Source organism: Nerophis ophidion, linkage group LG02, assembly GCF_033978795.1.
Source record: "Nerophis ophidion isolate RoL-2023_Sa linkage group LG02, RoL_Noph_v1.0, whole genome shotgun sequence".
Classification (NCBI taxonomy): Eukaryota; Metazoa; Chordata; class Actinopteri; order Syngnathiformes; family Syngnathidae; genus Nerophis; species Nerophis ophidion.
The window spans coordinates 64,099,898-64,116,010 of record NC_084612.1 but is presented as its reverse complement, the minus strand read 5'-3'; the positions used below and the strand labels follow the sequence as shown (position 1 = coordinate 64,116,010).

Here is a 16,113-nt window from a genome sequence, read left to right as displayed (position 1 = left end):
CTGATATAAAAGATGTTGACATACTTCCAAGAGGGTGACAAGCATAACCATTCCATGATTGTTCATTTTAAACATACAAATTTAGCTAAAAAAGTTAGCAACTAACATTAGCATGATGACATAAGACAAGTTAGCGTACTTCCAAGATAGTGCTATGTATTAAAATGCACTTATTTTAGCTGAAAATATTTTATATAATACGTTAGCACGATACAGTTATCATAATACAGTTATCATGCTGACATAAGAGACGTTAACATAAAAACCCCGTTTCCATATGAGTTGGGAAATTGTGTTAGATGTAAATATAAACGGAATACAATGATTTGCAAATAATTTTCAACCCATATTCAGTTGAATATGCTACAAAGACAACATATTTGATGTTAAAACTGATAAACATTTTTTTTTTGCACATAATCATTAACTTTAGAACTTGATGCCAGCAACACGTGACAAAAAAGTTGGGAAAGGTGGCAATAAATACTGATAAAGTTGAGGAATGCTCATCAAACACTTATTTGGAACATCCCACAGGTGTGCAGGCTAATTGGGAACAGGTGGGTGCCATGATTGGGTATAAAAGCAGCTTCCATGAAATGCTAAGTAATTCACAAACAAGGATGGGGTGAGGGTCACCAATTTTTAAGCAAATTGTCGAACAGTTTTAGAAAAACATTTCTCAACGAGTTATTGCAAAGAATTTAGGGATTTTACCATCTACGGTCCGTAAAATCATCAAAAGGTTCAGAGAATCTGGAGAAATCACTGCACGTAAGCGATGATATTACGGACCTTTGATCCCTCAGGCGATATCCGATATTCCAATTATTGTCCAGCTCTCAATTACTGATTCCGATATCAACCGATACCGATGTATAAAGTCGTGGAATTAACACATTATTACGCCTAATTTTGTTGTGATGCCCCGCAGTGTTAATTTTGACAGCAAAATTTGATTTAGTTTTAGTCATAGTCTTTTGACTAAAATGTAATTTAGTTTTAGTCATAATTTAGTTATTTAAATTGTTTTAGTTTTAGTCTAGTTTTAGTTGACGAAATATCATAGGATTATAGTCGACGAAAACTACAGTAGATTTAGTCGACTAAAGGGTAATATGTAAACTTTCCATTCAATTTCTGAAAGCAAAACAGTGGAAAAATCACCGATACAAGTCGTATTTTGATGAAAATCATGTCTCAAATTTAGTATTTCACGAGTAAGCCCTGTAATAAACGGGATATTATTGAGTGAGTTGTATGTTGTGGAAAATGCTTACCTGTGAGTGGATTTCGGGGTGATTCGACTGTAAATGTCGCTTCAAGTTTGTTGTGTTTTTCCCCGTAATCCTCGCGTTGCATTTCTTACACTGCGTCTTATCTTTGACGTCAAATATAAAATTTCCCCATATGTCCTCTCTCCTCTTCCTCCCCGGCGTTGACATGTTGTCTTCAATCTGCCCTAAATCACTAGTGTCTCAAAGGGCTTCTGTAGTGCATTCCTGGGTAGGTCTCAAACACAAACTTAAGTTTACGTAACTTCCTTACCACGTCGCTCTGATTGGTTCTCTTCCCAACTCCTCCCGCCTCTTCCTAACGAAATGAGTTCCGATTGGATTTCGTCTCTGGCAGACATTTTCGTCTCGTTTTTATTCGTTGAAGAATATGTCAATAGACATTGTCATTGTCTTAGTCCACGTAAATTATTTTTTATTTAGTTATTGTCTCGTTTTAGTCAGAAAAAAAAAAAAGGTTGTTGACGATAACTATGACGAAAAATTTTCGTCAACAAAAATAACACTGATGCCCCGCTGGATGCATTAAACAATGTAACAAGGTTTTCCAAAATAAATCAACTCAAGTTATGGAAACAAATGCCAACATGACACTGCCATATTTATTATTTAAGTCACAGAGTGCATTATTTTTTTTTTTAACATGCCTCAAAACTGCAGCTTGGAATTTGGGACATGCTCTCCTTGAGAGAGTATGAAGAGGTTGAGGTGTATAGTGTAGCGTCCCGGAAGAGTTAGTGATGCAAGGAGTTCTGGGTATTGGTTCTGTGTTTATGTTGTGTTACGGTGCGGATGTTCTCCCGAAATGTGTTTGTCATTCTTGTTTGGTGTGGGTTCACAGTGTGGCGCATATTTGTTACAGTGTTGAAGTTGACCAAGTATGCGATGCATTCACCAGTGTGTGTGAAAAGCCATAGATATTATGTGACTGGGCCGGCACGCAAAGGCAGTGCCTTTAAGGTTTATTGGCGCTCTGCACTTTTCCCTACATCCGTGTACCACTCCGTACAGCGGCGTTTTAAAAAGTCATACATTTTACTTTGAAACCGATACAGATATTTTCCGATATTACAATTTAAAGCATTTATCAGCCGATAATATTGGCAGTCAGGATACTATCGGACATCTCTAACAATAACCATATCATTGCCATTAGTTGTGATATTGTACGCAGGGATGATATACTTCTTCCTGAAAAGAGCCTAATTTCTGTGTAAAATGTGTCTGTTAGACATTTTTTATTGACAAAACGCTTGTCTATTCAGCTTTTATGGTTTCAGCACCTCAACCTCTAGTAAGAGGCAGTGGAAGTTTGAAGTTCCTTAGAGTAGCCTAGTCGATCGAGCTGGAGCCGGCTGCGTATCTGGCAAGCCTCAGTCATGGAGAGAGGGGAACGGAATATAAATTAAAGCTTTTTTCTACCCGATTAGTCATTGCAGCTCTCCTTTAAACGAGTTGCACTGTGTGGGCTCTAACCATTCTCGAGCGAATCTCGTGGGTACAGACCAAAATTAAGTTTCTAATTTGTAATTAGTGTATCTATGAAACTTCGTAACCTCAAACGCCGTAAACCGAAGACCATTAGGACATTTTATAGAAAAATGTTCTTGAATATGAACTATTTAAAGCAGGGTTTCCTCATCACGGGGCCCAATGTTGGGCTGCGAGCGCCCTCTAGAGGCCTACCAAAAAAGATCTGTTTCTCAGTTGTAATACACTTTCCCACCATTTGTGGCAGTAATGACAATCTCAAACAAAGTAGAGTCATGGAGAAATTTATTAAGCACAAAAATTAGAAAGAAAGTGGTAAAGCTGTATTTTCATTTGTACTTGAATTTTTTTGACAACTTATTTAAGAAACATTTATTTATTTGGAATTTATTTTAGAACTGCTTAATTATATTTACATTTATTTTTTATCAGTCTATTTCTGTGCTGTATATTTGATTAGTGTTTATTTTAAACCGTTATACCTTTTCAACTTATATTTAATTGAATAGACTGCAAAAACAAGATACATAAAGTTTTAAATGAGAAACTTTATTTTTTGCAAATATTAGCTCATTTGGAATGTCATTCCTGCAACATGTTTCAAAAAAGCTGGCACAAGTGGCAAAAATGACTGAGGAAGTTGAGGAATGCTCATCAAACACTTATTTAGAACATCCCACAGGTGAACAGACTTATTGGGAGCAGGTGGGTGCCATGATTGGTCATAAAAGCATCTTCAATGAAATGCTCACTCATTCACAAACAAGGATGGGGCGAGGGTCACCACTTTGTGATTAAATGCTTGAGCAAATTGTCGAACAGTTTAAGAACAACATTTCTCAACGAGCTACTGCAAGGAATTTAAGGTCCGTAATATCATCAAAGGGTTCAGAGAATCACTGCGCGTAAGTGGTGATATTACGGACCTTAGATCCCTCAGGCGTTACTGCATCTAAAAGCGACATTGGTGTGTAAAGGATATCACCACATGGGCTCAGGAATACTTCAGAACACCACTGTCAATAACTACAGTTGGTCGCTACATCTGTAAGTGCAAGTTAAAACTCTAATATGCAAAGCGAAAGCCATTTATCAACAACACCCAGAAACGCCGCCGCCGAGCTCATCTAAGTTGGACTGATGCAAAGTGGAAAAGTGTTCTGTGATCTGACAAGTCAACCTTTCTAATAGTTTTTGGAAACGGTGGCCGTCGTGTCCTCTGGAACAAAGAGTAAAAGAACCATCTGAATTGTTATAGGGGCAACGTTCAAAAGCCAGCATCTGTGATGGTATGGGGGTGTATTAGTGCCCAAGGCATGGGTAACTTACACATCTGTGAAGACACCATTAATGCTGAAAGGTACATACAGGTTTTGGAGCAACATATGTTGCCATCCAAGCAATGTTATCATGGACGCCCCTGCTTATTTCAGCAAGACAATGTCAAGCCACGTGTACAACAGCATGGCTTCATAGTAAAAGAGTGCGGGTACTAGACTGGCATGTCTGTAGTCCAGACCTGTCTCCCATTGAAAATGTGTGGCACAATACAAAGCCTAAAATACCACAACGGAGACCCCGGACTGTTGAATAACTTAAGCTGTACATCAAGCAAGAATGGGTAAGGATTCCACCTGAAAAGCTTCAAAAATTGGTCTCCTCTGTTCCCAAACGTTAACTGAGTGTTGTTAAAAGGAAAGGCCATGTAACACAGATTGCAAAATAGTTGGCACAGGGGCATTTTTACCAGTGTTGCTGCCATTAAAGTCCACGTTAAAGATCATTTTCTAAAAAAAAAAAAAAGTTTCTCTGTTTGAACGTTAAATATCTCGTCTTTGCAGTCTATTCAATTGAATATAAGTTAAAAAGGATTTGAAAATCAATTTTTTTATTTACGAATTACACAACGTGCCAACATAATATTAACTTAATACTTAGGTATTTATCTCACTTTATGGAAATTCGCTGCATCGTGAGCCCCCTCATACTTGCCATATTAGAATGCATGAAAAAAACAAAAAAGGTCTTATTGTCTTACTTAGGGATTGTGATTGATATGCACACTCCCCCATTAAAATACACACTGTATTGAAACCCATTTTTTCCAGGCTTTCGCGGGCCACATGAAACGATGTAGCGGGCCAGAACTGGCCCCCCCGGCTTTGAGTTTGACACCTGTGAACTAGATTAACCATCTGTGGCCGTGTAGTGAACACTAGTAAAGTTATAAATACTGTATAAGGTTGGCTAACTCATGTGGTTCCTGTGGATGTGAATACAAGTGGTAAGTCTTCACACATTTGCAGACTTAAAACTGACCTACAATGTCCTGCATGAATTGGCTCCAGATCCTCCGGCAGTGTTCATCAGCCAAAGAAAAACCCGTGAACGTGTCACTCGAGGCGCTGTCAGAGGTGATTGTTATATTCCTCTGCGCAGGAGCACTTTCAGTAAGTGGGCCTGGTCAGTAAGGAGCGCGAATGTGTGGAGCTCAGTACCTGAGGAGGTTAAACTGGTCACAACCTACAAGGTCTTCACAAAAAAAAATGTGGCTTATCAAATTCTACAGCTGCCAGCACGAAAAGATGAGCCCGTTTTGATGCTAAAATCATCTCCGCTCGGGATGGAGTCCTGCTGGCTCCACTAGGGACTGGATTCTCACTATTATGTTAGATCCACTAATGACTGGACTTTCACAATATTATGTTAGACACACTCGACGTCCATTGCATCCCGTCTCCCCTATAGGGGGTGTCACCCACATGTGCGGTCCTCTCCTAGGTTTCTCATAGTCATTCACATTGACATCCCATTGCGTTGTGAGTTTTTCCTTGCCCTTAGTTGGGATCTGAACCGAGGATGTCGTTGTGGCTTGTGCAGCCCTTTGAAGACACTTGTGATTTAGGGCATTGATTGATTGATTGACTAAGATAACTGTTAGGTTGTGATGTTGTATTTTATTTGTTATCATCCATCCATGCAGCCTATCTCAGCTACAATCGGGCGATAGGCAGTGTACACCCTGGACAAGCCGCCATCTCATCACAGGGCCAACACAGATAGACAGACAACATTCACACTCACATTCACACATCACATTATATATAATTGTGTGCTTTTTATTTTTTTTTCTCTCTTCGTTTAAATTGTAATTGTACTGCCTTTTTTACATCATGGCCAGGCATACTTGCCAACCTTGAGACCTCTGATTACGGGAGGTGGGGGGTGAGGTTTAAAGGGGAGGAGTATATTTACAGCTAGAATTCACCATGTCAAGTATTTCATGTATATATATATATATATATATATATATATATATATATATTTATATTTCAGTGTTTATTTATTTACACACATACACACACATAACACTGATCTACTCATTGTTGAGTTAAGGGTTGAATTGTCAATCCTTGTTTTATTCTCTGTCACTATTTTTTCTAACCATGCTGAACACCCTCTCTGATGATGCATTGCTGTCTGGCACGCACAAAAGTGCTTTCATCAAATGCACTATAGTCTGGAATCTTCCATTTTCGTCTCCTTGTTGTGCGCGCCATTGTGCACTGCACTCTCTAAAAGCTGTAGATGTTATTGTGAAGTGAAGTGAATTATATTTATACTAGTGATTTAGGGCTATATAAGTAAACATTGATTGATTGATTGATTGATTGATATAGCGACCCCTGCTCTAGTGACTCAAAGCGCTTTACATAGTGAAACCCAATATCTAAGTTACATTCAAACCAGTGTGGGTGGCACTGGGAGCAGGTGGGTAAAGTGTCTTGCCCAAGGACACAACGGCAGTGACTAGGATGGCAGAAGCGGGAATCGAACCCACAACCCTCAAGTTGCTGGCACGGCCACTCTACCAACCGAGCTATACCGCCCCGGTATTGTCACATATGCATGTACAGTAGAAGGCAGTATTGTCCAGTTTAGGAGTTTCACAACATTGCTGTTTACGGCAGACGAACTGCTTTACGGTAGATGAAAACGTGACTGCTGTTGTGTGTTGTTACCGCGCGGGGAGGACGTTAATGAAACTGCCTAACAAGAAACCCACATAAGAAACCAAGAACTCGCCCTCGATCTTTCTACAGTTATAATGTCATTGGGCAGACACGCTGTTTATATTGTGGAAAAGCGGATGGGAAAACAGGCTGTCGACACGTCACTCAGGTCCGCATGGAGCTGGAGGGGGCGTGGCCTCCAGCTCCGCCTGAATTTCGAGAGATTTTCGGGAGAAAATTTGTCCCGGGAGGTTTTCGGGAGAGATGCTGAATTTCGGGAGTGTCCTGGAAAATCCGGGAGTTGGCAAGTATGTGACCAGGGGATTACAGATGAAAACTAGCCTTCTGGCTAATTCTGGCTTTTTTAACCACGTGTAGTCGTGTGTTTTATGAAATTGCATTGTCCCGTTTGAAATAAACTAATGTAATTTATGTAGTGACTAACTAGCAGTGACTGAAACAGATATAGTGATTCATTTGGATGAATGGGGTATATATTTATGTCAACTGTGTTGATATTTTTTCAATGCTTTAAACACTGAAACGGGGGTCACCAACGCGGTGCCCGCGGGCACCAGGTAACCCGTAAGGACCAGGTGAGTAGCCCGCTGGCCTGTTCTAAAAATAGCTCAAATAGCAGCACTTACCAGTGAGCTGCCTCTATTTTTGAAATTTTATTTATCTACTAGCAAGCTGGTCTCGCTTCGCTTGACATTTTTAATTCTGAGAAAGACAAAACTTAAATAGAATTTGAAAATCCAAGAAAATATTTTAAAGACTTGGTCTTCGCTTGTTTGAATAAAGTCATTATTTTTTTTTACTTTCTTCTTATAACTTTCAGAAAGAAAATATTAAAAATGATTTTAGGATTGTTAAACACATATACCTTTTTACCTTTTAAATTCCTTCCTCTTCTTTCCCGACAATTTAAATCAATGTTCAAGTAAATTATTTTTTTTTAGTGTAAAGAATGATAAATACATTTAAATTGAATTCTTTATTTTAGCTTCTGTTTTTTTTCTTATGATTAAAATTCAAAAAAAATATCCTGGCAAATCTAGAAAATCTGTAGAATCAAATTTAAATCTCATTTCAGAGTCTTTTGAATTTATTTAAAAAATGTTCTGGAAAATCTAGAAGAAATAATGATTTGTCTTAGTTAGAAATATAGCTTTGTCCAATTTGTTATATATTCTAATAAAGTGCAGATTGGATTTTATCCTATTTAAAACATGTTATCAAAAATATATATTGTGAGAAGTCATTAAGATGATCAGTGTTTCCACAAAGATAAATATCATTAATTATTAATGATAACATAGAATCAAAGGTAAATTGAGCACTTTGGCTATTTCTGGCAATTTATTTAAGTGTGTATCAAACTGGTAGCCTTTCGAATTAATCAGTACCCAAAAAGTAGCTCTTGGTTTCAAAAAGGTGGACCCCTGCACTAAAACATAATTAAATGTTAAAAAAAAAAAAATAACCAAAAAGTCCTCCTTCAAACACTGGAGGTCACCTCTTAGATTTCATGGCTGCATTGGCTCAGTTCAAATATAGGCAGCATCATGCCACACCACTGTGGGCACCACTGACAAACGCGGGAATCCGAATCCGAATTGATTGAGTAGCGCTCCGTCCAATCAGAGGCCTCGCTCCGGCTGCAGTCGGCCACCGACTGACCAATTGCAGCTCGCTCGCCGCCGTGTGGGCGGGGCCACGCACAACGCGTGGTAGTTGTGTGTCGACAGCAACACAACCCAGACGCTGCCTACTAAAAGAGGGAAAGGACACCATTTCACCGAAGGTAAGACTTTAATGTTTCTTTAATTATCTTACAATTTGCGGCTTAAGACAAGTTAACCACGGTAGATAGTAAGCGTTATTGTGTAAGCATGGAAAATGGCTAAATTGGGGGTTATTGTGTCGTGTTTGACAACCGCTTCCAGAATTTCGCCGAGGCGAAGCGTTAAAGGAAGCCGGGGGTGGTGTTCGCATTGCGGCCTGATAGGATCCGGCCGGCCGAGCACTGTGTGTGTTCGTGTCTAAATGTGTGTGTGTGTGTTGCCGCCGCGGGGGTGACTCGTGTTGTGAGCCGCGATATGACTCGACAAAGCGGAGGCAGCTCCAGGAGGTGTGCGTCCATCCTCCGCTTGCCAAACGCCAGCCAGCCAGCCAGCCAGCCAGCCAGCCGCAGTCCGACCGCTGCATGCGGCGAGCAGAGTGCGGCACAGGCCGGCCGGGGTGACTTCTCCGGCCGGAGAGGACGTCACCTTGACAACGCGACACGCTTTGTCCCTCACAAAGACACGACGAGCCTCAAGGGAATGAGTGATAAGATGTGCAATCACGTGCATTGATTCCTTTATTTTTTTTGTTGCTATGTTTTAAAAAAAGGAAAAAAAAGCTTCAACTTGCACTTGCACTGCAGAAATGTCCACCAAGACTAGGATTGGGTATAGTTTGAAATCGAACCATTCCGATTCCTGACGAATCTCGATTCCGATTATTTCTTTAAAAAAAAAAAAAAAGGCAGTGTCAAATTTTTTTAGCTAACCTACAGTCTTTCTGAAAGAAATAGTCTGACATTCTCCATCAATTTTAATTCCAATTAAAGCGGCAAGCAGCATTGGTCGGGTCCGCTTTGGTTGCAGACCCCGCGTCTAAGTCAGACCTACATAGAGGTTTTTGTTTCATGTCTTTACGATATTCCTAGCAGAAGTTACAAGCAGTTTTGTCTGTTTTTTCTCTTAGGGGGCGCTAGAGCGCAATTTTGATTTTTGGGGTCTGATTTTTTATTAAATGGATATTTTCGCCAGTCCTGATGTGTGTGTAAAATTTGGTGAGTATTGAAGCATGTTAAGGGGGTCAAATTACAGATCGGCGTTTCTGGATGTTGTTGATAAATGGCTTTCGCTCTATACACTTTCATCAAGAAAACTTTATTTTTGAAAACCTCATGAAAACACATTTCCACATAAGTGTATGATGCTGCAGGAAACCTCATGAAAACACATTTTCACATAAGTTTATGATGCTGCAGGAAACCTCATGAAAAAACATTTCCACATAAGTGTATGATGCTGCAGGAAACTTCGTTGGTGTTCAGCGGCTTCTTCTTACGGGTCGGCAGACTTATTTTTTTTTTCCGGTCGGCGGACTGGGTATCGAAACTAGGAATCGAAATTTAAACTTTTTAACGATTCCGGGAGAATCGGAAAGTTAGTCCCGGTTCCACTCTATACTCTATACCCAACCCTAACCAAGACAGTCAGAAAGTCAAAAAAAAAAAAAAAAGTCATCCTGCACAGGAAATGCAAATTATCTTATGTGGTTTGGACTTGTTAGAAACCGTCTTAGTCACTTCTCGCTGCAGCTTTACAGAGAACCGATACCATATTGCAGTGGTTCTCAAATGGGAGTACTTGAAGGTATGCCAAAGGGTACGTGAGATTTTTTAAAACATTTCTAAAAATGGCAACAATTCAAAACTCCTTTATAAATATATTTATTGAATAATACTTCAACAAAATATGAATGTAAGTTCACAAACTGTGAAAAGAAATACAACAATGTTAATACAACAATATTCATTGTTGACAGCTAGATTTTTTGTGGACATGTTCCATAAATATTGATGTTAAAGATTTATTTTTTTGTGAAGAAATGTTTAGAATTAAGTTGATGAATCCAGATGGATCTCTATTACAATCCCCAAAGAGGGCACTTTAAGTTGATGATTACTTCTATGTGTAGAAATCTTTATTTATAATTGAATTACTTGTTTGTTTTTCAAACATTTCTTAGTTATTTTTATATCTTTTTTCCAAATGAGCAATATTTTACACTTATACAATTTAATAATTCAGAAACTGATGACATAGTGTTGTATTTTACTTTTTTATCTCTTTTTTTTAACCAAACATGATTTGCTCTGATTAGGGGGTACTTGAATTAAAAAAATGTTCACAGGGGGTACATCACTGAAAAAAGGTTGAGAACCACTGCTGTGTTGCGACCTAGGTCGTTTATCTCACGCCAGTGGTTTTCAACCTTTTTTGAGCCAGGGCTTTGAAAAAATCCAGAGGCAACACCACCAGCAGAAATCATGAAAAAACGAAACTCAGTTAACAGTAGAAAGTCATCGTCGCAATTTTTGGATATGACTTTAAAGGCCTACTGAAACCCACTACTACCCGCCACACAGTCTGATAGTTTATATATCAATGATGAAATATTAACATTGCAACACATGCCAATGCGGCCGTTTTAGTTTACTAAATTGCAATTTTAAATTTCCCGCAGAGTTTCTTGTTGAAAACGTCACGGAATGATGACGCGTGACGTCACGGACTGTCAGGAAATATTAGCGCAGCACTATTTGTGGCTAAAAGTTGTCTCTTTTCATCGCGCAGTTAAACATTATTCTGGACATTTGTGTTGCTGAATCTTTTGCAATTTGTTCAATTAATAATGGAGAAGTCAAAGTACAAAGATAAAGTTGGGAAGCTTTAACCTTTAGCCACACAAACACACTGTGATTCCTTGTTCAAAATTCCCGGAGGTGAAGCTTTACTATGGATCAGAGCGGTCAAGCGAACATGGTTCCCGACCACTTGTCAACCGGCAGGTTTCGGTGAGAAAATTGTGTTAAAAAGTCGCCCCTTACCGGAGATCTGTGGAGTTTGCGCCGTCCTTATATCTGCTGTCGAATTCCCTCAGACACTGGCCTCAAGACACCTTAGGACACACCCCTCTGAAAATCAGGTACTAATTAATCTCACTAAAACACTAGCAACACAATAGAAGTATAAGGGATTTCCCAGAATTATCCTAGTAAATGTGTCTAAAAACATCTGAATCTGTCGCAATGCAATTATCTTTTTTTATTTTTTAACTTTATTTTAATTTTTATTTTTTTTTAGTCCTTCACTATCAATATCATCATCTACGAATCTTTCATCCTCGCTCAATTTAATGGGGAAATTGTCGTTTTATCGGTCCGAATAGCTCTTGCTGCTGGAGACTCCCATTAAAAACAATGTAAGGATGTGAGGCTTATTCTTGTGATGTCATCGTCTGCAACTTCCGGTACAGACAAGGCTTTGTATCAGCACCAAATGTTCCAAACTTTATCGTCGATGTTCTCTACTAAATCCTTTCAGCAAAGATATGGCAATATCGCGAAATGATCAAGTATGTCACATAGAATAGACCTGCTATCCCCGTTTAAATAAGAAAATCTCATTTCAGTAGGCCTTTAAGTTGATGATTACTTCTAGGTGTAGAAATCTTTATTTATAATTTAATTACTTGTTTATTTTTCAACAAGTTTTTAGTTATTTTTATATCTTTTTTTCCAAATAGTTCAAGAAAGACTACTACACATGAGCAATATTTTGCACTGTTATACAATTTAATAAATCAGAAACTGATGACATAGTGCTGTATTTTACTTCTTTATCTCTTTTTTAACCAAAAATGATTTGCTCTGATTAGGGGGTACTTGAATTAGAAAAATGGTCACAGGGGGTACATCACTGAAAAAAGGTTGAGAACCACTGCCGTATTGCGACCAAGGTCGTTTATCTCACGCCAGTGGTTTCCAACCTTTTGTGAGCCAAGGTGTTGAAAAAATCCAGAGGCAACACCACCAGCAGAAATCATGAAAAAACGAAACTCAGTTGACAGCAGAAATCGTTGTCGCAATTGTTGGATATGACTTTAAAGGCCTACTGAAACCCACTACTACCGACCACGCAGTCTGATAGTTTATATATCAATGATGAAATATTAACATTGCAACACATGCCAATACGGCCGGTTTAGTTTACTAAATTGCAATTTTAAATTTCCCGCAGAGTTTGTTGTTGAAAACGTTGCGGAATGATGACACGTGACGTCACGGACTGTCAGGAAATATTAGCGCAGCACTATTTGCGGCTAAAAGTCGTCTCTTTTCATCGCGCAATTAAACAGTATTCTGGATATCTGTGTTGCTGAATCTTTTGCAATTTGTTCAATTAATAATGGAGAAGTAAAAGTACAAAGATAAAGTTGGGAAGCTTTAACCTTTAGCCACACAAACACACTGTGATTCCTTGTTCAAAATTCCCGGAGGTGAAGCTTTCCTATGGATCAGAGCGGTCAAGCGAACATGGTTCCCGACCACTTGTCAACCGGCAGGTTTCGGTGAGAAAATTGTGTTAAAAAGTCGCCCCTTACCGGAGATCTGTGGAGTTTGCGCCGTCCTTATATCTGCTGTCGACTTCCCTCAGACACTGGCTTCAAGACACCTGTGGACACACCCCTCCGAAAATCAGGTACTAATTAATTTCACTAAAACAGTAGCAACACAATAGAAGTATAAGGGATTTCCCAGAATTATCCTAGTAAATGTGTCTAAAAACATCTGAATCAGTCCCAATGCAATTGTCTTTTTTTTTAATTTTTTAACTTTATTTTAATTTTTTTTATTTTTTCTAGTCCTTCACTATCAATATCATCATCTACGAATCTTTCATCCTCGCTCAATTTAATGGGGAAATTGTCGTTTTATCGGTCCGAATAGCTCTTGCTGCTGGAGACTCCCATTAAAAACAATGTAAGGATGTGAGGAGCCCTCACCCTTGTGATGTCATCGTCTGCAACTTCCGGTACAGGCAAGGCTTTTTTATCAGCACCAAAAGTTGCAAACTTTATCGTCGATGTTCTCTACTAAATCCTTTCAGCAAAGATATGGCAATATCGCGAAATGATCAAGTATGACACATAAAATAGACCTGCTATCCCCGTTTAAATAAGAAAATCTCATTTCAGTAGGCCTTTAAGTTGATGATTACTTCTAGGTGTAGAAATCTTTATTTATAATTGAATCACTTGTTTATTTTTCAACAAGTTTTTAGTTATTTTTATATCTTTTTTTCCAAATAGTTCAACAAAGACTACTACAAATGAGCAATATTTTGCACTGTTATACAATTTAATAAATCAGAAACTGATGACATAGTGCTGTATTTTACTTCTTTATCTCTTTTTTCCAACCAAAAATGATTTGCTCTGATTAGGGGGTACTTGAATTCCAAAAATGTTCACAGGGGGTACATCACTAAGAAAAAGGTTGAGAACCACTGCCGTATTGCGGCCAAGGTCGTTTATCTCACGCCAGTGGTTTCCAACCTTTTTTGAGCCAAGGCGTTGAAAAAATCCAGAGGCAACACCACCAGCAGAAATCATGAAAAAACGAAACTCAGCTAACAGTAGAAAGTGGTCGTCGCAATTGTTGGATATGACTTTAAACCATAACCAAGCATGCATCACTATAGCTCTTGTCTCAAAGTAGGTGTACTGTCACCACCTGTCACATCACGCCGTGACTTATTTTGAGTTGTTTGCTGTTTTCTGTGTGTCGTATTTTAGTTCTCATCTTTGGTGGCTTTTTCTCTCTTTTTGGTAATTTCCTGTAGCAGTTTCATTTCTTCCTTTTAGCGATATGTCCAGCATCTACTTTTTCTTTTCAGCAACCAAGAATATTTCAGTTGTTTTTATCCTTCTTTGTGGGGACATTGTTGATTGTCATGACATGTTCGGATGTGTACCTTTTGGACGATGTCTTTGCTCCACAGTAAGTCTCTGCTGTTGTCCAGCATTCTGGTTTTGTTTACTTTGTAGCCAGTTCAGTTTTAGTTTCGTTCTTCATAGCCTTCCCTAAGTTTCAATGCCTTTTGTTAGGGGAACTAGCCTTTTTTTTGTTTTTGTTTTAAGTACTATATACATTTTTACTTGCACGCTGCCTCCCGCTATTTCCGACATCTACAAAGCAATTGGCTACCGGCTGCCACCTACTGATATGGAAGAATATTACACGGTTACTCCGTCGAGCTCCAGACAGCACTGACAATCAACAACAACACAATTTGCAGGCTATAATTACTGGTTGCAAAAAATATTTTTACCCAAATAGGTGAAATTACATAATCTCCCACGGCACACCAGACTCATCATCATCGGCGGTCACTGGAACGAGTATGAAGATACTCCTGGTAGGGGTGTATCCCTTTTGTGGAGGATGCCTGTGCGTGACTTTGTTTTACGTGGAGAGACTGGTGCACAGACAGTCACCACACGATCCTTGACAGAATGGTGTCAGGGTCCATTGGCATGGAGTCCAAGACGACCGGGGACCCTTTTCTGCTGCAGCCTTCCATCGCAGCCATTGTGGTAGTTCTTAAATCTACCGTCTTCCGCCTGCTCCACCGTTGAGGTCTTCACCGTGTCCCTGGCTAGGGGGCACTCAGGTACTAGGCATTTGCCATGGTCCACCTGGGGTAACAGTAGTAAAGTGTGTTGCCTCCTAGTGCCCGATGCACTTTAACGTCATGCCCAGGACACCAGACTATCCCGCGGAACAGTGGTTGAAAAACACTGTTTTACGCAACTGCATACAGACATTGGCGCCGATCCCGTGGGTGGTTCAGGGCCTGAGCACCCACGTGGGATTGATGACAACTCTCAATCTTTAAAATAATTTTGGAAAAATCAATCTTATTTACGATTTACACAACATGCCATCTTCACTGATTTTGGGGTTTGTACATGAGATCAAGTGATGTTGTGAGTTTGGGAAGCCCTTTGACGCTATGTCCACACAGAGACGGACACTTTGGAAACACATACTTACCGTTTAAGCTTCCTGTCCACACGCAAGCTTACTTTTTTCTCAAAAACACGGATTTTTGCAAACACAAGCCAAGGTGAAGAGTGAAGAGTTCCAAAAATGTGACTTATTTTTATAATTTCATTGACTGAGACCTTTTTGGGTCCCCTAAGACCTTTTGTTGTTCACACAAAACAATGTACCGTATTTCCTTGAATTGCCGCCGGGGCGCTAATTATTTTAAAACCTCTTCTCACTCCTGCGCTTACCAAAGGCATGCGGTAAAGGTAAGCATGCGCTAATTATTTTAAAACCTCTTCTCACTCCGGCATTTACCAAAGGCATGCAGTAAAAATTTGAGTGTGATGTAAGGATACTATCATGAAAAGCACATTTAATAAAAAGAACGGAATTATGGTCTTCTTACCTTTACTTATAAATTAAGTCCATGCCAGCTCCTTCTGATCAAAAGCATCGCTAACTTGTTTATAGAAGTTTTCCTTATCTTTCTTCAGTTTTAAAAGTCTTTCTGTCTCGATGGAGATCTTCCTTTATTACCTCCTGCTTCGATTTAAAGTCCAGTTTAGAAAACTGCTATCAGACCGCAGCTATCAGTTAGCTCGGCTCCTCAAGTGCGGGCGACAACAGAATTAGCCTC

General features: G+C 39.3%; 1 protein-coding gene across 1 annotated transcript in view; it reads left to right on the top strand.

The window, feature by feature from the left end:
- Positions 1 to 8,510: 8,510 nt before the first annotated feature.
- Positions 8,511 to 16,113, top strand: part of kcnab2a (potassium voltage-gated channel subfamily A regulatory beta subunit 2a) — a 269,430-nt gene continuing 261,827 nt past the window's right edge. Inside the window, exon 1 of the mRNA XM_061888407.1 lies at positions 8,511 to 8,606. The gene's annotated coding sequence lies outside the window, so the exon portion shown is untranslated. The remainder of the gene's footprint in view (positions 8,607 to 16,113) is intronic.